A 23,570-nucleotide genomic window follows, 5' to 3' on the forward strand; every position below is an offset into this window, starting at 1 on the left:
GGGCACCTCTTGTGTGGGCTAAGGGCAGCGGGGGGCTAAGCATGATGTGCCACCTCTTATGTGACCTACAGGTGGCAGGGATAAGCCACAGAAGTCATCTCAAGAGGGGACGTAGCCCACCACCACTAGGGGTCTGTGAACAGGCTCCACCTGTGGCCCCAGTCATCTCAGAAGTTGGCAAAAAAAGAGGACACTACAACTGACCAGCACCCGTTGATGCTCTCACTCCTTTGGGAACACACCCACCCTGCTGTTGCCACGGCCAAACGGTCTGGGCAGTGCCCATACATGCACACACATTACTTTCCAGGACCCTACAACTAGGGTCCTGTGCAGCAACTCCTGCATGGGCTAAGCAGGACAGGGTGCTTATGTGGTCTACAGGTGGCAGTGGTAAACCACCGCAGTTATCTTTGACTCCAGAGGTCGGTGTGGCCTGCCACCACTAGGGGCCCATGAACAGGCACAACTTGCAGCTGCAATTGCCTCAGAGGGCACCACAAAGGAGGGCACTGCAACCAAACTCCACCACCCCTTGTTGCTCTCACTTCCCTAGGAACTCACACACACTGCCACTGCCAAATGCTCTGGGCATGCCTAAATCTGCCTGAGGCTCATCACCACTTCCCAGGGCTCTGCAACTTGGAGTAGCCTATGCCACCTTCCTGCAGGTCCTTGCTACTGTTAAGGGTGCAGCAACCTGGCACTGACTATTAGCCCTGCCCATTGCCTTCTTCTCCCTGAAAACACATTCAGCACCCCATCAAGGGGATATACTATTCACACTGAAGAAAGAGACAGCAAATATCCAAATTCCCATGCCAAAAATAAACAGTAACCCCCCACAAAATACAAAGGGGTACTCTTGCATAGAAATAGCCCTCCAAGACTACAGTAGTTGGTTTCCCTAAACTCACAGAAAAAGAAAAGTATAAGAGAAGTGAGTAAGCTCAGAAACCATTCCCAGTTAAAACAAACCAACAAACAAACAAAAAAAACAACAGAGTTCACCTGAAGGAGCAAACAATGAAACAGACCTGTGCAGTCTGATAGACACTGAGTTCAAAAGGGATATACTGAAAATAATGAAGGAACTAAGGGTGCATATGAAGGAATTAGAGCAGATATGAACAGTAATGCAGATTCATTTAGAAAGGAACTAGAAAATATAAGGAGGAACCAAGAAATATTAGAAAATTCATTTGCAGAAATGCAAACGGAGTTAAAGGCATTAAAGAACAGAATGAATAATGCAGAGGAACGAATTAGTGACTTGGAAGATAGAATAATGGAAATCACCCAATTAGAACACCGCAAAGAAAACCAAATGAAAAAATATGAAAGCAATATAGGAGATTCATGGAATAATATAAACCAGGCCAATATACACATAATAGGGATTCCAGAAGGAGAAGAAATAGAAAAAGGGATCAAAAATATATTTGAAGAAATTATGGCTGAAAACTTTCCAAATTTAAAGAAAACAGATATCAAGATACATGAAGTGGAGTTCCTGTCATGGCTCAGTGGTTAATGAATCCGCCTAGGAACCATGAGGTTGCGGGTTCGATCCCTGGCCTTGCTCAGTGGGTTAAGGATCCAGCGTTGCCATGAGCTGTAGTGTAGGTCGCAGATGCAGCTCGGATCCTGCATTGCTGTGGCTCAGGCGTAGGCTGGTGGCTACAGCTCCAATCCAACCCCCAGCCTGGGAACCACCACATGCCATGGGAGTGGCCCAAGAAAATGGCAAAAAGATAAAAAAAAAAAAAAAAAAGATACAAGAAGCTCAGAGGGCCCCAAACAATTTGAACCCAAACAGGCCCACAACAAGACATATTATAATAAAAATGGTAAAAGTTAAGATAAGGAGAGGATTCTAAAGGCAGCAAGAGAAACACAAAGCATTAATTATAAGGGAACCCCATAAGGCTCTGAGCTGATTTCTCTTCAGAAACACTACTGGCCAAAAGAAAGTGGCAAAATATATTACGAGTTCTAAAAGGGAAAAAGTTGCAGCCTAAAATACTCTACCCAGCAAGAATATCATTTAAAATAGAAGGAGAAATAAAGACTTTCTCCAACAAACAAAAACTAAAAGAGTACAGCAATACTAAACCCATTGTAAAAGAAATACTGAAAGGGCTTCTCTAAATAAAAAAGAAGTAAGAAGTAATAGGATGGAGGAAATCACAGTTGGAAAGCAATCACTTAAATAAACCAGTATACAGAACTAAAAGGAGGAAAAAAAAGAAAAACTTATTGTGAAAGTGATGATGAACACAAGGAACAGCAAAAGGAAAAGCATGAAGATATTAAAAAAGGACTTTAAAATCATAGAATGTGGGTAAAGGAAAGTAACAAATCTAGACTCTTTTTTTTTTCTTCTAATAATGCGACCCTATGTGACTATCACGCTAAAGCAAAACAAGCAAATGTAGGAAGGGGTTAACTTACTTACAAAACAAGGCAAACACAAGGCTTAAGGACTTAAACGTAAGACAAAACACCATTAAACTCCTAGAAGAGAACATAGGCAAAACGTTTTCTGACATCAACCTTATAAATGTTTTTTAGGTCAGTCTCCCAAGGCAACAGAAATAAAAGCAAAAAAACCTCAATGGGACCTAATCAAACTGACAAACTTTTGCATAGCAAAAGAAACCATAAAAAAAAAAAAAAAAAAGACAAATTGTGGAATGGAAGAAAATCATTTCAGATGATGCAACTGACAGGGACTAATCTCAAAAATATACAAACAACTTATACAACTCAACAGCAAAAAAACCCGACAACCCAATAGAAAAATGGGCAAAAGACCTGAATGGACTTTTCTCCAAAGAGGATATATAGATAGCTGACAAGTACCTGAAAAAATGCTCAAAATCACTGATTATTAGAGAAATGCAACAAAACTACTATGAGGTACCAGCTCACATCTGTCAGAATGGCTATCATTAACAAGCCAACAAATAACAAATGCTGGAAAGGGTGTGAAGAAAAGGGAACTCTCCTACACTTTTGATGGGAATGGAAATTGGTACAACCATTATGGAAAACAGTATTGAGGTACCTCAGAAAACTAAATATAGAACTACCATATGACCCAGAAATCCCACTCTTGGGCATATATCCAGACAAAACTTTCATTGAAAAAGATACATGCACCCCTATGTTCATTGCAGCACTATTCACAATAGCCAAGACATGGAAACAACCTAATGTCCATCAACAGATGAATAGATTAAGAAGATGTGATACATACACACATACACATATACACAATGGAATACTACTCAGCCATAAAAAAGAACAAAATAATGCCATTTGCAGCAACATGGATGGAACTAGAGACTCTCATACTAAGTGAAGTTAAGTCAGAAAGAGAAAGACAAAGACCATATGGTATCACATATTTGGAATCTAATATATAACACAAATGAACCTTTCCACAGAAAAGAAACTCATGGACTTGGAGAATAGACTTGTGGTTGCCAAGAGAGAGGGGTAGGGAGTGGGATGGACTGGGAGTCTGGGGTTAATAGATGCAAACTATTGCATCTGGAATGGATAAGCTATGAGGTCCTGCTGTATATCACAGGGAACTATATCTAATCACTTGTGATGGAACATGATAGAGGATAATGTGAGAAAAGGAAAATATATATATATATTCAGATACATATATAACTGGGTCATTTGCTGTACAACAGAAATTGACAGAACACTGTAAATCAACTACAATAGAAAAAATAAAAATCATTAAAAAAACATAAAAAAGAAAGAAATATTGAAAGGTCTTCTCTAAATAGGAAAGAAGTAAGAAGATATAGAATGGAGAAAATCAGAATTGGAAAGTAATCACTTAAATAAGCCAGTATACAGATCAAACAAATGAACAAACAGAAAACCTATTTGTAGAGTTCCCTTTGTGGCTCAAAGGAAACAACCTGACTAGCATCCATGACAATGTGGGTCCCATCCCTGGCCTCACTCAGTGGGTAAGGATCTAAAATCACTGTGTGGTGTGGTGTAGGTCATACACATAGCTCGGATCCTGCATTGCTATGACTGTGGCATAAGCTGGCAGCTGTAGGTCCAATTCGACGCTGAGCCTGGGAACTTTGGGATGCCACAGGAGCAGCACCCCTCAAAAACAAAACAAACAAATAAAAAAATCCACAAACCTATCTGTGAAAGCAATGGTAAATACAAGGAACAGCAAAAGGGTAAACACGAAGATGTAAAAAAGACATCAAAATCATAAATATGAGGAATGAGGGTAAGTCTCTTTTTTTAGACTGTGCTTGAGCCTATGACTATCAGTCTAAAGCAAACAGAAGAGGTTAACGTACTTGAAAAAAAGGGCAACCACAAATCAAAAAAAAAAAAAAAAAATTCACAAGAACTAAAGATAAAAGCACACAGCCATGAAATAAATCATCCAACCAAAAAAAGAAAGGAAAAAAGGAGAAACACAGAATCAACTAGAAAATAAGGTTTAAAATGGCAATAAATACGTATTTATCAATGATTACTTTAAATGTCAATGGACTGAATGCTCCAATCAAAAGACACAGAGTGGCAGACTGGTTTAAAAAAATAAGAGCCTACAATATGCTGCCTATAAGAGACTCTATTTAGGACAAAGGACATATATAAATTGAAAGTGAGGGGATGGAAAAAGTAATTTCATGAAAAGGGAAATGACAGGAAAGTGGGAACTGCAATATTCATCTGGGGAAAAAAACAGACTTTAAAAAAAAGGCTGTAAAGACAGACAAAGAAGGACCCTAATGATAAAGGGATCAATTCAAGAGGAGGATATTACACTTGTTAATATGTATGCCCCTAATATAGGAGCTCCCAAATGCATACAATAAATACTAAAAGACATAAAAGGAGAAACTGATAGGAAGACACTAGTACCCTACTCACATCCATGGACAGATCCTCTAGATAGAAAATAAATAAGGCAACAGAGATCCTAAATGAAACAATACAACTATTAGAATTAATTGATATTTTCAAGATATTACAGCCAAAAAAAAAAAAAATCAGAATATACATTCTGTTCAAGGGCACATAGAACATTCTCAAGGACTGACCACAGAAAGTTCTCTTCATGGTTCAGTGGTTAACAAACCCGACTAGAATCCATGAAGAGGCGGGTTCAATCCCTGGCCTTGCTCAGTGGGTTATGGATTTGGCGTTGCCATGAGCTGTGATGTAGATCGCAGAAGCAGCTCGGATCCTGTGATGCTGTGGCTGTGGTGTGGGCCGGCAGCTATAGCTCCGATTCACTCCATAATCTGGGAACTTCCATATGCCATGGATGCAGCCCTAAAAAGAAAAAAAAAAAGAAAAAAAAAAAAAGGACTAACTACATACTGGGGCACAAAACTAATCTCAAAAAAGCATCTTCTCTGACCACAATGGCATGAAACTAGAAATCAACAGCAGGAAAAGAAATGAGAAAAAACTGACTATATGGAGATTAAACAACACGCTACTAAAAAACCAATGGGTCAGCAAGGAAATCAAAAGGGAAATTAAAAAAACACCTTGAGGTAAATGATAATGAAAACACAACCATTCAAAATACACTGGATGCTGCAAAGCAGTTCTTAGAGTGATGTCCATAGCAATGCAGGCTTTCCTCAAAAAAGAAGAAAAATCTCAAATTGGCAACTTAACCAACCACCTGAAAGAATTAGAAAAAGAGTAACAAACAAAACCTAAAGTCAGCAGAAGGAAGGCAATCATAAAAATCAGAAAGGACATCAATAAAAATAGAGATTCAAAAACCAATAAAAACATCAGTAAAATCAAGAGCTGGTTCTTTGAAAGTGTAAACAAAATTGACAACCTCTGGCCAGACTTACGAAAAAGAAGATAGATCCTAGATAAACACAATAAGAAATAAAAAAGGAGAAATCTTAGTGGATACTAAAGAAATACAAAAAACCATAAGAGAATACTATGAACAATTACATGCCAACAAATTTGAGAACTTAGAAAAAATGGACAACTTTCTAGAGACATACAGCCTGCCAAAACTGAATCAAGAAGAAATACATCATTTAAAGTGACACATCACTAGAAATAAAATTGAATATGTAATGAAAACACTTCCTACAAACAAAAGTCCAGGACCAGATGGCTTCACAAGCAAATTCTACTAAATATACAAAGAAGAGCTTATACCCATCCCTCTTAAACTTGCATAAAAGGTTGAAAAAAAAGGAACACTCCCAAAGACATTCTATGAAGCCACCATCACCCTAATACAAAAACCAGGCAAAGATACTACCAAAAGAGAAAATTACAGGCCAGTATCCTTCAATATAGGCACAAAAATTCTCAACAATATTTTAGCCACCCAAATCTAACAACACATAAAAAAGATCATACAGGGAGTTCCTGTCATGGTGCAGCAGAAACAGTTTATCTGACTAGTGCCCGTGAGGTTGCGGGTTTGATGCCTGACTTCACTCAGTGGGTTGGGGATCCAGTGTTGCTGTGATAGGAGGTATAGGTCGCAGATGCACTTCAGACCCCATATTGCTGTGGCTGTGGCTATGGAATAGGCTGGCAGCCGTAGCTGCGATTCAACCCCTAGCCTGGGAATTTCCATATGTTGCAGGTATGGCTCTAAAAAGCCAAAAAAAAAAATCATACACCATGACCAAGTGGGATTCATCCCAAGTTCACAAGGATGGTTCAACATATGCAAATCAATCAACATCATACACGACATTAACAAAAGAAAAGTCAAAAGCCACATTATCACCTCAATAGATGCAGAAAAAGCATTTGACAAAATCCAACATCCATTCATGATACAAACTCTTACCAAAGTGGATATAGAGGGAACATATCTTAACATAATAAAAAGCCATTTATGACAAACCTACAGCAAATATAATACTCAACAGACAAAAGCTGAGAGACTTCCTGGTAAAATCTGGAACAAGACAATGAGGCCCACTCTCACTACTTTTGTTCAACACAGTATTGGAAGTCCTAGCCAAAGCAATCAGACAAACAAAAGAAATAAAAGGTATCCAAATTAGAAGACAAGAAGTAAAACTGTCACTCTATGGAGATGACATGATACTACATATAGAAATCCTAAGGACTCAACCCAAAAACTATTTGAACTGATCAAAAAATTCAGCAAAAGAGCAGGTTACAAGATTAACATTCAGAAATTGGTTGCATTTCTATATACTAACAACGAATTACTAGAAAAGGAGTATTAAAGAACAATACCTTTTAACATTGCACCCAAAATACCTGGGAATAAGCCTGACAAAGGAGGTGAGAGACTTATATTCTGAGAACTATAAAACATATAGAACTATAAAAAATATAGATTTATAAAGTCAAGAAAATCAAAAGCATTCAAAGAAATGGAAAGACATCCCATGCTCCTAGATTGGAAGAACGAATATTGTTAAAATAAGCATACTACACAAAGCAATCTACAGATTTAACGCAATCCCTATCAAATAATTCATGACATTTTTCACAGAACTAGAACAAATAATCCAAAAATTTATATGGAATAATAAAAGACCCAGAATAGCCCAAGCAATCCTGAGGGGGAAAATAAAAACCAAGCAGGAGGGATAACTCTCCCAAACTTTGGCCAATTTTACAAAGCTACAGTAATCAAGACAATATGGTAAAAAACAAAAACAAACAAACAAAAAAACACAAACAAAAACAGATATATAGATCAGTGGAACAGAACAGAGAGCCCAGAAACAAACCCAGACACCTAGGGTCAATTAACTTTCAACAAAGGAGGCAAGAATATAAAATGGGAAAGAGAGTCTCTTCAGCAAGTGGTGCTAGGAAAACTGGACAGCTATATCCTCCCATCATGCACAAAAATAAACTCAAAACAGCTTAAAGACTTAAACATAAGACAAGACAACATAAAACTAGAAGAGAACATAGACATCAACTGTGCAAATGTTTTCTTCGGTCAGTCTCACAAGGTAATAGAAATAAAAACAAAAATAAACCAACAGGACCTAATCAAACTGACAAGCTTTTGCACAGCAAAGGAAACCATAAAAACACTGAAAAGAAAACCCACAGAATGGGAGAAAATAGTTGTAAACAAGGCAACATACAAGGGCATAATCTCCAAAATACACAAACAACTCATACAACTCAATATCCAAAAAACAAATAACCCAATTGAAAAATGGATAGAAGGATGGAGTTACCGTCATGGCTCAGTGGTTAATAAACCTGACTAGTAACCATGAGGTTGCAGATCCGATCCCTGGCCTCGCTCAGTGGGTTAAGGATCTGGCATGGCCATGAGCTATGGTGTAGGTTGAAGACGTGGTGACTTAAAAGTCAAAAACCAAAAGCCATTTCACCAAAGAAGACATACGGATGGCACATAAAAAAATGCTCAATATCACCAATTATCAGAGCAACACAAGTCAAAACTACATGGAGTTCCCATCATGGCTCAGTGGTTAACGAATCCGACTAGGAACCATAAGGTTGCAGGTTCAATCCCTGGCCCCGCTCAGTGGGTTAAGGATCCGGCGTTGCCGTGAGCTGTGGTGTAGGTCGCAGACGTGGCTCGGATCCCGTATTGCTGTGGCTCTGGCGTAGGCTGGTGGCTACAGCTCCAATTAGACCCCTAGCCTGGGAACCTCCACATGTCATGGGAGTGGCCCTTGAAAAGGTAAAAAAGACCAAAAGAAACAAACAAACAAAAAAAAACTACAATGAGGTGCCACCTCACACCAGTCAGAATAGCTATCATTTATAAGTCTACAAACAACAAATGCTGGAAAAGTTGTGGAGAAAAGGGAACCCTCTCACACTGCTGGTGGGAATGTAAAATGGGTCAACCATTATGGAAAACAGAATGGAGGCTCCTCAGAAAACCAAATATAGCACTGCCATATGATCCATCAATCTCACTCTTCGGCATATATCTGGAAAAAACTTTATTTCACAAAGATACATGCACCTCTATCCTTGTTGCAGCACTATCCACAACAGCCAAGACGAGGAAACAATCTAAATGTCCATCAAAAAACAACAGATGAATGGATTAGAAGTGGTACATATATACAATCGAATACTACTCATCCATAAAAAAGACAAAATGCCATTTGCTGCAACATGGATGAAACCAGAGATTCTCATATTAAGTGAAGTCAGAAAGAGAAGGACAAATACCATGTGATGTCACTAATACGTGGAATCTAAAATATGGTACAAATGAACCTATCTATAGAACAGAAACAGACTCAAGACATGGAGAACAGACTTGTGGTTGCCAAGGGGGAAGGAGAGGGAGTGGAATGGACTGTAGTTTGGGGTTGGTAGGTGCAAACTATTACATTTAGAATGGATAAGCAATGAGGTCCTACTGTACAGCACAGGGAACTATATCCAGTTACTTGTGATAGAATATGATAGAAGATAATATGAGAAAAAGAATGTGTGTGTGTGTATATATGTGTGTGTGTGTATATGTGTGTATATATATATATATGTGTGTGTGTGTGTATATATATATGACTGGGTCACTTCATAAAACCAGGAGTTCCCATTATGGCTCAGCAGGTTAAGAACCTGACTAGTATCCATGAGAATGTGGGTTTGATCCCTGGCCTCATTCAGTGGATTAAAGGATACTGCTCTTCTGCAAGCTGTGGTATAAGTTGCAGCTGCAGCTTGGATCCAACATTGCTATGACTGTGGCACAGGCTGCCAGCTGCAGCTCAGATTTGACCCCTAGCCTGGGAACCTCCACATGCCACAGGTGTGGCCCTCAAAAGAGAAAAAATAAACACAATAAAGTTTTTTTAAAAAAATTAAAAAACAAGACATCTTGAATTAGCTTGCTTAAATTTCTCTTCCACTTATCCATGTGACCCCCCTTTCCTGCCCTCTCTGGTCTGGTAAGCCAAATACCCATCCTTCATCTTCATTCCAGCTCCCAAATTTTGTTTGACACTTCCCTCCATTCCTATGCTCTTTGCCCTTTTGAGTTTGTGACTCACAGGACTGTACTATTTTTCAGTGAATTTCTGGATGACCAGAGGCAAACATGTATTTAATTCACATATTTAATTGGAAATATTTTTTCCCTTATATCAAAGAAAAAATTCTTCATAATACTTTTCTTAAAAGATTAACTGGAGCATATTAAATTTTAAGGTTTATGTGGATGTGGAAAAAAGGGAACCATTGTACACTGTTGATAGGAATGTAAATTGGTCCAGACACTGTGGAACACAGTATGGAGATTTCTCCAAAAACTAAAAATAGAATTACCACATGACCCAGCAATTCCACTCTAGCATGTATGTGTGTCTATCTCCCCACTGATTCAAAAAGATACATGAACCTCCATGTTTACAGCAGAATTTTTTATAATTGCCAAGATATGGAAGCAATCTCAGTGTTCATCAATAGAAGAATGAAAAAGATGAAATATGTGTGTGTGTGCGTATTCCACACAATGGAATACTACTCGGTCAAAAAGACTGAAAAATCTTGCCATTCCAACAACATGGATGGACTTGGAAGGTATTATGCTAAGTGAAATATGTCAGACAGAGAAAGACAAATACAATATACTATCACCTATATGCGGAATCTAAAAAACACAACAAACCAGGGAATATAAAAAAAGAAGCAGACTCAAAGAGCGCAAACTAGTGGTTACCAGTGGGGAGAGGGAAGAGGGAGGGGTAACATAAGGGTGGGGGATTAGGAGGTACAAATCATTAGGCATAAAACAAGCTACAAGGATATACTGTACAACATGCGGAATGTAGCCAATATTTTGTAATAATTACAAATGAAGTATAACCTTTAAAAATTTTGAATCGCTACACTGTATACCTGTAACTTATGTAATACTGTACATCAACTATAACTCAATTAAATTTTGTTTGTTTTGTTAAAAAACAAAATAAAATAAAAAGCTGGGGGAAAAAGAATCAGGCTGCACCAGAACTGAAGTGTCCAGGAACACTCCACTGGTAGGAGCTAGGGGAAATACTTTTACAGGAAAGATGCACTGTGAGAAATCACCATCTCACAAAGCAAGGAAGTTATCCGATTGGCTATACTAAATGTTTACACATTTGGGAAACCCCACTAAGCTGTTTGTGACCAGGTGTCTGCAGGTTTTGATTTCTTAACCTCGAGGCATTTTAGGCTTAGGTTTGGGTTTGTTTATGTAGGCTACAAAGGCATTAAAACCACCTCTGTCTAACAGCCTCCTTATTTAGTGAATTTAACACCTATTAAAGACACTGAAGCAGATCTTATTCAGGACTATCTGGATAAGTACAGGGATTGCTGTAACAGAGTTTTACAGAGAGAGGATGAGAGAGAGATTGGGTTCAGCCCTGAATACAACAAAGAGAAATGAGGAAAGAGGGTGGTTGTGAAGAGTCAGTGGATGGAAAATTATCAAAAGGCTGAGTAATTCTTCATTAAACTGACCTAACAGGATTTTTGCAGAAGACAGTCTAGGGTAATATTACCTAGGGGATAGTGTAATATTACCTGGGGGATGAGGAATTTGATCAGATATAGAGGGGTGATTAGATATCAAGGGTAGGGATTCTACCAGATTCTACTACAATGCATGATTTCTCACAATTCAAAGATGGGCTTTTTTTTTTTTTCTTTCTTTAATGGCTATTACCAGCAGGTAAGTATTGTTTTACCAATTCTTTATTGTTTGTACTGAGGAAGATAATGGCCAGCCCAGCATTTTGGACTTCATCAAGCTTCTTGTCAAATATAACTGTAACTTTCATTTCTATCATTATTGTCAGCCTGATAAAAATCAAAGCTTATCCTTTCTGATTTCCACAAAACTCTGTCATTGTCTGGTGTTTCCTGAAGCCCAAAGCTCTCCTTTTATAATGTGTTTGATGATTGTGTGTAAGGGAAGCAGGAGAATTTTCAGGTAAAGGTGGCTCTGTGATTAGGTGCTAGATGAAGGGGCCAAGGAACCTCATAAATTCTTCAGTGGAAAAGCTGCAGGCTGAGTCCCTGCTGCCTTTGTGTTTGGAATTTAAAACCATTCCCAAGATATGTATGAGCACTGCTCTCTCTTCACAACCTGCCCCTCCTCCATAATATGGTGATTTCTCACAATGCATTATCTGTTTTCTTTGGATAAAGAAAAAATTTTGGTGTTGTAACTTCGATTTTGCTTCTGCTCCATTTGTTCTGACTTTTTTTTTTTGGTACTGCCTTCTTTCTTTTATCATCTCAATTTTATTTCAGCTGCTATGTTTTATTATATTACTTCTCTTAGGAGTAATAAGTTCACTTATTATTACTTCTCTTAAGAGCAATAAGTTTCTGGTTTAATAAAGTAAAGCAAGGCTTTCTTTTACCTTGCTGAGAATAAACTTCATATTTTTATTTAAAAATCTTATGCTCTATGACAATATTGGAGGTGGGTTTGTGAGATTTTTCACGTGAGCCTTTGCTATCTTGCTTCTCTACTGTTTGTAACATTGGGTTATTTTTGTTTGCAATACTAGATTAATGTGTTTTTTATCCTGTGTTTTCATTTGTTTGTTTACGGTTGTTGAAATTATCTAGATTTTTTTTCTTGGTTGGGGGAGAGGGGTACAGGTTTTAAGGCTAGTGACTTAAAACCTGTTTGACCATAGAGAAAGTTATCCAGAAACAATATTAAAATAAACTTGGCATTGAAAAATTTGCTTTGGGGTTTGCATGCACTTGGCGGGCTCCTCTCTTTCAGAGTGGAGGCAAAGATTATCCTAAGGAGCGCCTCCACAGTATTTTCTAAGAGCCATTCAGTATTTTTTAGTTCTCTTTGTAGATGCAAATTATCAGTTCAAATCATCTAAGCAAAGAAAAAAGACCTCTCCAAATCTCATCTGAGAAGAAAATCTCCTTGAGAGTGAAGTTTCAGTTCAGAGAACAAAGGAAGAATAGACCAGAGGTTTATTTACCTTTCACTGCTTCAGGGATTCAGAGGCCAGCAAGCATACAGATGTAAAAGAAAGCTTAGGGCTAGACATTCTTTTTTCTATTCTTTCTTTCTTCTTCTTTTGTGATATGCAATAGACAGACCTGCCCGGAGGGGAGCTAAGGAGTTTATAAACTGGGGGGGGGGGGAGATGATGCTATAGCAGTATTAATAAAGGCCTTTGTTACTGATTAAGGTCAAGGGGATGGTGAAATACAGACTCCAAAAAGGAGTCCTATGGGAATGCCATCTAAGAGTGCTGGGTATGGAAAGATGAATAGTAACCTTCCCTCCTGGGAGGATTAACAGGATGAGAGGTCTTTCCCTTAGAGATTCTGATAAGCCAAATTTCCCCAATATCCCACCTTCTCTTGAGAATCATGGACTATTTTGTGGACAATGTTATTCATAACAGCTAAGGTTAAGATAAAAGAGGACTTGGGCTCCTATGGTGATTCCCAGTCCTAAGCCAAATATCCTTCTTAAAGGCAGGTGATGAGTCTTATCTTCTGTAATGACAAATACTGGTGTTGCTGTCACCAGTAAAGCCCATTAACAATGCCCAGGTAATAAATATAGAATCTGGGTAATAAAATTGTCTAACCTTTTTTTTTCCCCTTTGTGCTTAGTCTAGTTTCACTTGCTCATAGGGTACCATGTGCAGAGGCCTTGCTCCTGGCACTTCTGAGCAGAGTTCCCAGTGTGAAAAGGCTGCGCCAGCTAGCTCAGGTCAGCAGGCTGTGTGCAGAAGTGCAGTGCACACCTGCAATTCAAGATGGTGGCTGCATACCATGTGCAGAAATGCTGCACCCCAATCTTCAACCTGGAGCTCTCTGAGCAGCACAGCTGTGCCTGACCCCTAAGCACACTGCTTCCCTCCCTACTGACAAGAGCCCTGTAAAGTAGTCCTGCCAATAGCCTTTCAGGGAAAGCATGGACTACAGAGTGTGAGCTCCCATTTCTCCATTCTTTGATCAAAGAATAAAGCTTTTCTTTGCTTCTCGATCAAACTTGGTTTCATTCTATTGGTGTGAGTGACACTGGGCCGTAAAACCTTTATTGGTGACTGGCTAGGGAGGGTTGGTAACAAATTTTTGGAAACCCAGATGGGACTGACTGTGGCCCTTCTTACTGTACCCACCCATCAGACTCTGGACTTGATAGACACTCTAGGAACTAAAGTGGCTAAGCTGCTCTATCTTTGAAGCAGTCCCGCCTAACCCCTTGGGGGATATTCTGGGACTATTTCAAGCCCTGTGCCATTACAAATTCAAGGGGTAGTGTCCTGAGTTAAACCAAAGTTCATACCAATTAGATATCTCCATTTGGGTCTTTGAGGAATCCATTTACAGTCTGGTGCTTATTCTAAATTTCCCAAACAGGAAGTATTATTTAAGTCAAATTTTGTGGCATTTGCATACCAAAAAATCCTTCTAACCACCCTCTTGGTAGATGGGAACAAATCTAAAACAGAATATCTAAGGTATGGGGAACCAAACATCCACCATACTAAATGACAGCCCATTAGGATGCATCCCACAGAATTAGAAGTTTTTTAGGTATCATCCCCTGACCAGAAAGCATTAATTCTCTTATGTAATACAGCCTGGGCCTGATACCAGCTAGGAAATGGGGAAAGCTGGCACATTAATTAGTCTCTAAGTCATAACACCATTTTACAATCGGGCCTGCTATGCTAGTACAAAAGAACAAAGGCTCTCAATGTATTCCTAATGGGGGAAGAAAAGGCCACAGTCTTTAAAAAGCCCAAGAAAAGGCCACAGTCTTTAAAAAGCCCAAGAGGAAGCAGACAAAGAGAACAGACACCATGCAGGTCATGTTATTTTCAGACCTGGGAATGAAGAGGTCCTAGATAACAAACCCAACTGGGATTGAGAAAATGGAGAAAGAAGTGGAAGGCAGGGGCTGACCTATTATAAACTGGGATCCTAAAGGGAGTCCAGGCAGCAGGAAAGGAAACTGTCACCTGGAAGGAGGTAAAATCACACCATCGAGAGCTGAAGGAGAACTCTTCAGCATTCCTAGAGTGCCTCAAGGAATGCCTCCGAATCTTTGTGACCACTGACTATGAATCACTGGAAGGGAATGTAACCCTAAGGTCATACTTCATTTCCCAAAGTGCCCCCAACATTAGGCATAAACTTCAGAATATGGAAATAGAACCAGATACCCTCTTGCCTTGTGGAAGGTGCCTACTACACACTTAATAACAGAGGTATAGAGGAGGAAAAGTCAGGATAAAAAGGCCTGGAGGAGGACTTCCATTGTGGTGCAGGAGGTTAAGGATCTGGCATTGTCACTGCAGTGGCTTGGGCTGCTGCTGTGGTATGGGTTTGATCCCTGGCCCAGAAACTTGAACATGCTGCAGGTGTAGCCCCCCCCCCCCAAAAAAAGGCCTGGAGGAAAGCCCACCTATTGGCTGCTGCCCTCCAATGTCACCTGGTCAGCATAGGAATCCAGACTAAGTGCCCAGAGACTCTTGACTCTGGTGAGTGACTCCTGGCCCCCACCAAGGGACAGCAAGCCAAGGAAATTGGGACCTAGTGTGCCATATGTAAATAAGAGGGATACTGGAAGAGAGAATGCCTTTGATGTGCCCCAAAGGGGGACATAAATGGCAGATCCCGGCCACTACCCTGGCAAATGGTCCAAATGGATGAAAATGATACAGCCAGGGGGCTCCTAAGCTGGTACTCTAATTGACTCCCTAGGGGTTCCAGCTAACATTGGACACAGGGAGAAGACCTGTTGAATTCTTAGTTGACACTGGTGTCACTTACTTGGTTCTGAACACTAGATCAGGCAAACTTAGTTACAAGACTTGTAAAACTGTGGAGGTACCAGGGAAGGCCCAAGAATGAGCATTCACAGAGCCATTAGAATGCTTACTGCTTCCTTCCTACACATTCCCAAATACCCTACAGCTCTGCAAGGAAGGAACATCTTACATAAATTGGGAAGAACTATCCACCTAATGGGTGACAAACTGGAGATTGGCATCCCCTGAAGAAGGGGTACAGGATGATAACATTAATGGCTGAGGAAAAATCTCTTAGGACAGAGCAAATCAACCTCCCCAGAGTAAATTTTAAGTTCTGAGCCCAGAGACAGGTGCAATGAGCTGTAGGAGCCAGTCCTGAGGTAGTCCATCAAAAAGCCAGATACACATGGGCCAATCAGAAACAGTACCCTCTCCGTTGGGAGGCTGTGTTGAGCACTGCCCGTTATACTGTATTGACCAAGGCCTTCTTACACCGTGCTCATCAGCCTGTAATACCCCCAGTCTCCCTGTAAAGAAATCCAATGGGAATATTGGATGTTACAGGACCTCACAGCAGGCAGTGAAGCCACTGAGGATATACATCCAGTAGTCCCTAAGCCCTACTCCCTGCTGGTCACTCTACCACCCACCAGGGTCTGATGTTTTGTATTAAAATTAAAATATGCCTTTTATATTCTTTTAGCCCCAGAATCATGAGAAAATTTTGCTTTTGAGTGGCAGGACCCAAACGGGCAAGAAAAACAATACTGCCAGATGGTCCTGCCCTAAGGGTTCAAAAATTCCCCACCATCTTTGGGGAAACTTGAGCTAAAGACCTAAAAGATCTATATCTGGAGGAGGCTAACTGTCTCCAGAAAAGCGAGGATATGCCCTGATCACCAGCCCTACTAAGGGAGGCCCCTGACAAAAATACTGTAACTACCTTGCTGATAAATGATATAAGGTGGCCAAGAAAATAATCTCAAATATCACAAACTAGGGTGACCTCACAGGTCAAACAAACCTACTCTAGGGAAAGAAAGATGCCATTTGCAGCCTCACTACTAAAACTGGAAAACAGATTAGGTGTTTCCTGGGGATGGCCAGGTTTTGCCACATCTGGATCCCTAACTATGGTCTGCTAGCTGGGCCTCTGAGTGAAAAGTTCAAAGAAAAGGATGATGATCCTTTTGAGTGGAATTCAGAATGCAAAGGGGCCTTTCAACAATTGAGAAAGCAGTTACTTTAGGGCCCTGTCCTCCCAGATTTAGTTAAACCCTTTGATCTTTATATTCAGGAGAGAAGGGGAATTGCCCTTGGGGTATTAGTTCAAAACCCGGGACCCCTTACTTGGGTAGTTGCTTCTGTCTCTGAACAATTAGATCAAACTGCTAAGGGATGGCCTCCTTGCCTACAGGCAGTAGCACCCGCTACCATCCTGCTAAAGGAGGCTGAAAAGTTAGTGTTTGGTCAGCCAATCACTATGCAGACCAAACACCAGGTTCAGGCTTTAGTAAGTTCTAAGGGAACAGAATGGCTATCTCCTGAAAAGTCGATTCAAGCTCAGGCTCTGCTATCAGACAAGACAGTGGTTACCACAAAAACTTATCATACCCTAAATCCTGCCACTTCACTACCCACAGAAGTGGGGCCCTGGGGCATGGTTGTATAGAACACAATCTATTCCAATTAACTGAACCTAGAAGATGAATGGTTCATAGACAGGAGCAATTTTATGAGAGAAAAAAAGGATGGTGGGATACACAGTGACCTCCCAGAGCTGTGAGAATTAACATATGTCTTTTGTATCAAAGGAAGCCTTGCTTACTCCATTTTGCTCCTGCTTTGCCTGAGACACCCTCCTCCCCTTTTCCCTCTCTTCTCAGCAACAGTTTCAAATCAGCCAACAGAGAAGAATGTGCACCCTGACCTGACTAATGGAAAGGGGACAGATTCACCACCTGCATTAGGGATAAAAAGTGGGTTCTTCTTCACATGTGCTTGCTCATTTGTCTGCTCGTCACCAGCGGGGAGCACTTGTGCCCTTCTGCAGAAAGTACAGCCTTGTCCAGATCTCCCCATGTACCTGTGTCTTACTTTCTGACACTGACGATCCGAGCCAGGGGTCACTTTTCCCCAAAAGACCTGAGTCAGAGGGCATGAAACCCACCCCTAGGGACTTCAGCCCAAAAGGCTGATAGTCCTCACCTGAGCCTTGGAGCATGGGAAAGGGAAGACCTTAAATGTTTACACAGACTCCAGGTATGCGTACGCCATCCTACGCCCACATGGGGCTGTTTGGAAGAAAAGAGGTATGTTTACTACAGAGAATAAGCAGGTGAAACATGGCTTAAACACACTGAGACTCCTAGAATCAATGCAATTTCCAAAAAAAGTGGCAGTGATTCACTGTAGGGCTCATTAAAAAGGGCATACAGAGGTAATAAAAGGAAACAGCAGATGCAACTGTCAAAAGAGTAGTCCTAGAACCAGTAACTTGTTAACTACCCCTTATACCTAAAAGGCCAGATTCATCCAATTACTCCCATCTATTTGAAGGAAGAATTAGACAAAGCCCAGAAATGGGTAGCTGGTTCATAAACTTTAGCTTGCCAAGCCTACAGGGAGGCTCATCAACGAACTCAAACTATGCGAGGGAAGCCCTATATAATCAGTGAGTTGAGGTCCTGGTTAACTCCTGGCATGAAAAGTACAACTGGTTGGATAGTTGAGACATGCCTCATCTGCACAATGAACAACCCCCACACCAGATCCCCCAGAGGTCCCCAGATAAGGCTCATTTGGACATATCCTAGGGGATATTGGCAGATAGATTTCACTGTCCTACTTAAGTACTAACCAATTTCAGGTATCTCTTGGTGCTAGTGGACACATTTTCGGGGTGAGCAAAAGTGTCCCCTACTAGAAATGAAATGGCAGCTAAAATGGCTAAAGTCTTACAAACAGATAATAACCTGGCTTGGGCTTCTGGGACTCATACAAAGTGACAGCGGCCCAGCATTCATGTCTCAAGTGACAAAAAGGATAATGAGTGCCCTGGGCATAAAATGGAACTTGCACTCGGCCTGGGGACCCCAAACATTGGGGAAAGTCAAGAGATCCAGACCTTAAAATGAATCTTAGCTAAGCTATGCCAGGAGACTCAAGAAAACGGGATTAAGTTACTTCCTTTTTTTTTTTTTTTTTTTTTTTTTTTGTCTTTTTGCTATTTCTTGGGCCGCCCCTGCAGCATATGGAGGTTCCCAGGCTAGGGGTCGAATCGGAGCCATAGCCACCGGCCTACGCCAGAGCCACAGCAACGCGGGATCCGAGCCGCGTCTGCAACCTACACCACAGCTCACGGCAACACCGGATCCTTAACCCACTGAGCAAGGGCAGGGACCGAACCCGAAACCTCATGGTTCCTAGTCGGATTCGTTAACCACTGCGCCACAACGGGAACTCCCGGGATTGTTACTTCTAATTGCCCTGCTCCACTCGGTGTTAGCACCAAGAGATAAAGTTAAGAGCATTTGAACTTAAGCATGGTAGACCTATTCCCCAAACCAGAGAAAAGGGATACTTTAGCCCCTTTGAAATGGAACAACCTAAGTATGCCCTCTTGTACGATAAACCAAGAACACGCTCATGGAATATAGTGACTGGGTGCTGCTCACACCCACTGACCTGGCCCTCCAACCCTTCCAGCCAGGAAACTGCGTACATCAAAATGTCTGGAAAAGTGGCAGCCACAAGACCAGCTCATTCCTAAGTGGAATAGACCCCGTTTAGTGATGCTAACCACCCACCCTGAAGCTGCAGGGGATCATTCCATAGACACATCACTTGAGCGAAGAGGCCCTCGAGCCCCAACCGCCAAAGAGACAACTTGGAGCAATGGATCCCCTTAATTACTTGTGTGAGCCTCTCTCTGATCTGAAGTGTACCCTCAAAAGCTGACCACTAATTGCAGCAATCTTGCTCTCACAGAGGTGCTAGGGACCTTGGACAGGGGACTCTTACATAACACTGTCACTATAAAAAAGCTAACAGCCACCGACCGTAGCATTGGTGGTCAATGACAAAAGTCCATTGACTCATTGGCTGGTATAGACCTGGGTAACCCAGTTGTCCTGGATATCTGCTAGCTGCCCTGGAGAGGGGTCTGTGCACCAGCCAATACGTCACACTGCTTTTACAATGATGCAAGTGGCCTGATCGGAGAACGTGCAGATAGACTATCAGGAAAAGCCACTTGGCTGTAGAAACCAGGTCACCAACCTGGCTGAACAAATGCAGAGCGGGTAAAACAGGCCCTCCTGAGTATCACTTGGTGTATTCCTCTCCTGGGCCCCTTAATGGCCATTATTCTCCTGCTAATATTTGGGCCTGCATCTTAAATTGTCTGGTGTCCTTTGTCCCCAGAAGGTTAGAATTCACAAACCCCCAAATGGCAGGCGGTGGCTCAGGGATATGAGCAGTGAGGGCTGAGGCCTGCTGACAAACAGGTCTAGAGGCGGCTGGGGACAACTTCTGCTCGGGGTTGTGACACCGGACGCCCAAACTCAGCAGGAAGCAGTTACAGAAGACAGACCCGGTGCCCCTCAGTGCCCCTCAGGAACGAGGAGCAAACAGAAGACAGAAAGGATTTGTCACCTGCAAAGCCCATTAACAATTCCCGGGGAATAAAGATAGCATCTAGGTAAAAAAAATAAAATAAAATCTAACCTTTTTTTTCCCTCTGTGCTTCGTCTAGCTTCAGCAGCTCAACGGGGGCGGAGGCAGAGGCCTCGCACCAACTCTTCCGGGCAGAGCTCCTGATGTGCAAATGGCTGCCGGACACCGCACCTTGGCGGGAGTGCGCTCCGGCTGCGCGCGCACCTCAGCTCAAGATGGCGGCGGCGGGTCGTGTGCAGAGACGCTGCGCTCCCCGCTGCCAGCCCGAGCGTGAGCAGCTGTGCGGTCCCTGGGAGCGCTGCCCCCGCCCCCTCCCTGTGGAGAGATCCATAGGAAGCGGCCCCCGCCTACCGCCTGTCCCCAGAGCCGGGGCTCCAGCATGCAGCTCGCCATCCTCCATTGTTTGATCCAGAAATCAAACTTCCCCTTGCTTCTGGACCCAACTCACCCAGTCGGCACCAGTGATACTGGGCAGGAGGACCCTTGCCGGCATAGGTAGTGCGGTGTGATGTGTCCGAGTTAGTTTTACTCTCTTCGGAGGAATGGTAACTACACATGTGAAGAACCCTGAGAAAACACACGGGGGTAGGGGGCTGGGGGGGGGGGGTCGGGGGGTAGCTTAACGTGTGAAATGCTCAATTCAGAAGCCACATTCCAGAGAGGTTGGGTTACAGGCTCCAGCCCTCTTTCTAGCTATCCCAGGAGCTTTGTTAATTAGCATAATGAGGTTAGAAATGATTTCTCATTGGTGAAATGAGTTTCAAATGAGTTTCAATTATGTGGATTGGCTAAAAATGTTTTCAGAGTACTCTTGCCTCAGGATAAACAACATAAACAAAATCTAGCCAGCCTAGGTTTATACACTTTGGGTTTCTCTCCATGCTCCGGATGCTAAATTGTGTCTTCAGATGTAATGGGAGGATTCTTCCACCTGGCTCTGATTTGAGAGCTCAGGCCTTCCCCCAAACTAGAATCTTGTTCTCTCTGCCTCTAAGGCCTGTAGAGTGCTGTTAGGTATCTAGAAACCCCAAGTGCCTAGACTTCATCAAGCTCATTAAGCTGGTCATGTGATTATTTGGGGCCTGATTGCTAAATATTTATGCATGTTGCAGAGTGAGGTCTGCGACTTGTTTTTGTTATAAACATACCATCTGGATGTGAGGTCCCTGTAGTTGTAGTCTGCCTCTAATTATTGAAAGGCACAGATATCTATCAAAAGGCAAGTAATAATAGCACATTACCCAATTGAGGTGCACTTGAAACACCACTGAAGCCCCTTCTTTATATTCTTCATGGTCTTTAGCCACAAATGCATGCAAGTGATCAGTTGAATATCTCTAATACTTGCATTTGTTTTAAAAATCATTTCTTAGGAGTTCCCGTTGCGGTTCAGTGGTAACAAACCCAACAAGTATCCATGAGGATGTGGGTTCAATCCCTGGCCCTGCTCAGTGGGTTAAAAGATCCGGCACTACCATGAGCTGTGGTGTAGTTCACAAACGTGGCTTGGATCCCACATTGTTGTGGCTGTGGCGTAGGCCAGCAGCTTCAGCTCTAATTCGACCCCAAGCCTCGGACCATCCATGTGCCACAGGTGCAGCCCAATAAATAAATAAATAAATAAATAATTGAGAGACTTCATTAGATAAAAGCAAAACACTACAGCAAGACAAAAGATATCAGAAAAATGTTAAAAAAAACAATAATCTGGCAGAAAATATTTGCAACGTGTAAAAAAATCAGAAGATAATTACTTATAATTGCACTAATTAAATGATGACAGAAATGATGGTTCTTAATCACTTGGAGGGTGTGTCTATCTGTCATCTACCTCAATATCATAATTTTTCCTCACTTAATGACATAATTTGAATATATTTCCATGTTATTAAGTCCATTTCTAGACATAATTGTTAATAGCCCCACAGATTTCCAGTGTGCTGAGTGTGGTGTACAAGTTGCAGTTACTGCCATGGCACTGCTCTCAAAGAAAGTGATCGGGTCACTTTGCTCAAGGACCCTCCCCCACCTTTCCCCCAGTCAGGGACACAGCCTCCTTTAAATAAGGATTGGAGAAATGATTATGAAGTGGTGACAAATTATGAGCCTGTGTGGTGCACCCCTCTCTCTTGATCCAGCTCTGCTCTTGGTTCGGTTTCATCATAGCCTTTTATATTCCTTGTTTTTAAGCAAAAGATGGAAAAACATACAATACATAGAAAAAAACCGGTAAATGTGTGAAAATTCCATGACTAATTTTCTCATACTACAAGCAGCTTTCTCAATAAATATATATATATATCATTCTTCTTGTCAATATTTTCATAAAATAACAGGAACCAATTTGACATATAATCAAATGTATTAACTCCCCTCCTCTCATACCCTTAAACAATACTTTAATTCATGGAAAATACTACATAAAATTTTTTTGAATATTTTTATTTATAAATTTTGAAAAAATTTGTTTGCAATTAGAGCAAACATTTTAAAATTTAACAACTAAAATGAATGAAAATTGTTTGGGTAGTTCATGATTTCAAAAGATTTTTTCAGATAAAATGTTAAAAGTTTTACATTTGTAACATGTTAAGTGAAAAAAATATCACTAATGAAATTAAAATGTATTCTAAAATATTTTAATGTCTTTATGACATAGTAGTAAATTCCCTTGATTAAAAAGTAGAAAATGCATAAATATGGAAAAAAGAAAAAACCATTCAAAATCTCACAACTGTTAATATTTATTTCATTTCTTTTTAATCATTTTTCTCTGGTAATTTCCTCTCTTCTATCTTCATGATTATTATTACATTGCATATACAGTGTAATTTCTTCATTTTTCATGTGACATAAAATAATACATTTTTAATAGAATTTTAATTCTAAGAAGGATCTTTCATCCAAAGAATGCACATTTAAGATATGACCCTTCTACCAAACAGCCAGAAACAACACCGGTCTGTAATAGATATGTTTATAAATGAGTCCCCGATCAGTACAGAACCTTTTAGGAATTTAGAGAAGACATTTGGATAACATTATGCCTTTCAGCTCTGTTCCCAATGGCAAAGAGAATGGCTTTTGGCAGCC

At 41.0% G+C, this 23,570-nt stretch overlaps 1 long non-coding RNA gene across 2 annotated transcripts in view; it reads right to left on the reverse strand.

Moving 5' to 3' along the window:
- LOC146394915 (uncharacterized) overlaps nucleotides 1-20,630 on the reverse strand; it is a 234,253-nt gene extending 213,623 nt beyond the window's left edge. For both annotated transcript variants that reach the window (XR_014833697.1, XR_014833698.1), the window contains exon 1: nucleotides 20,529-20,630. This is a non-coding gene — a long non-coding RNA (uncharacterized LOC146394915). The remainder of the gene's footprint in view (nucleotides 1-20,528) is intronic.
- Between the last annotated feature and the right edge of the window lie 2,940 nt (nucleotides 20,631-23,570).

Source organism: Sus scrofa, chromosome 18 (genome assembly GCF_054392235.1).
Source record: "Sus scrofa isolate SSC_HxYL_T2T_F1_AM1 chromosome 18, Sscrofa_HxYL_maternal_Yorkshire_Landrace_v2.0, whole genome shotgun sequence".
Classification (NCBI taxonomy): domain Eukaryota; kingdom Metazoa; phylum Chordata; class Mammalia; order Artiodactyla; family Suidae; genus Sus; species Sus scrofa.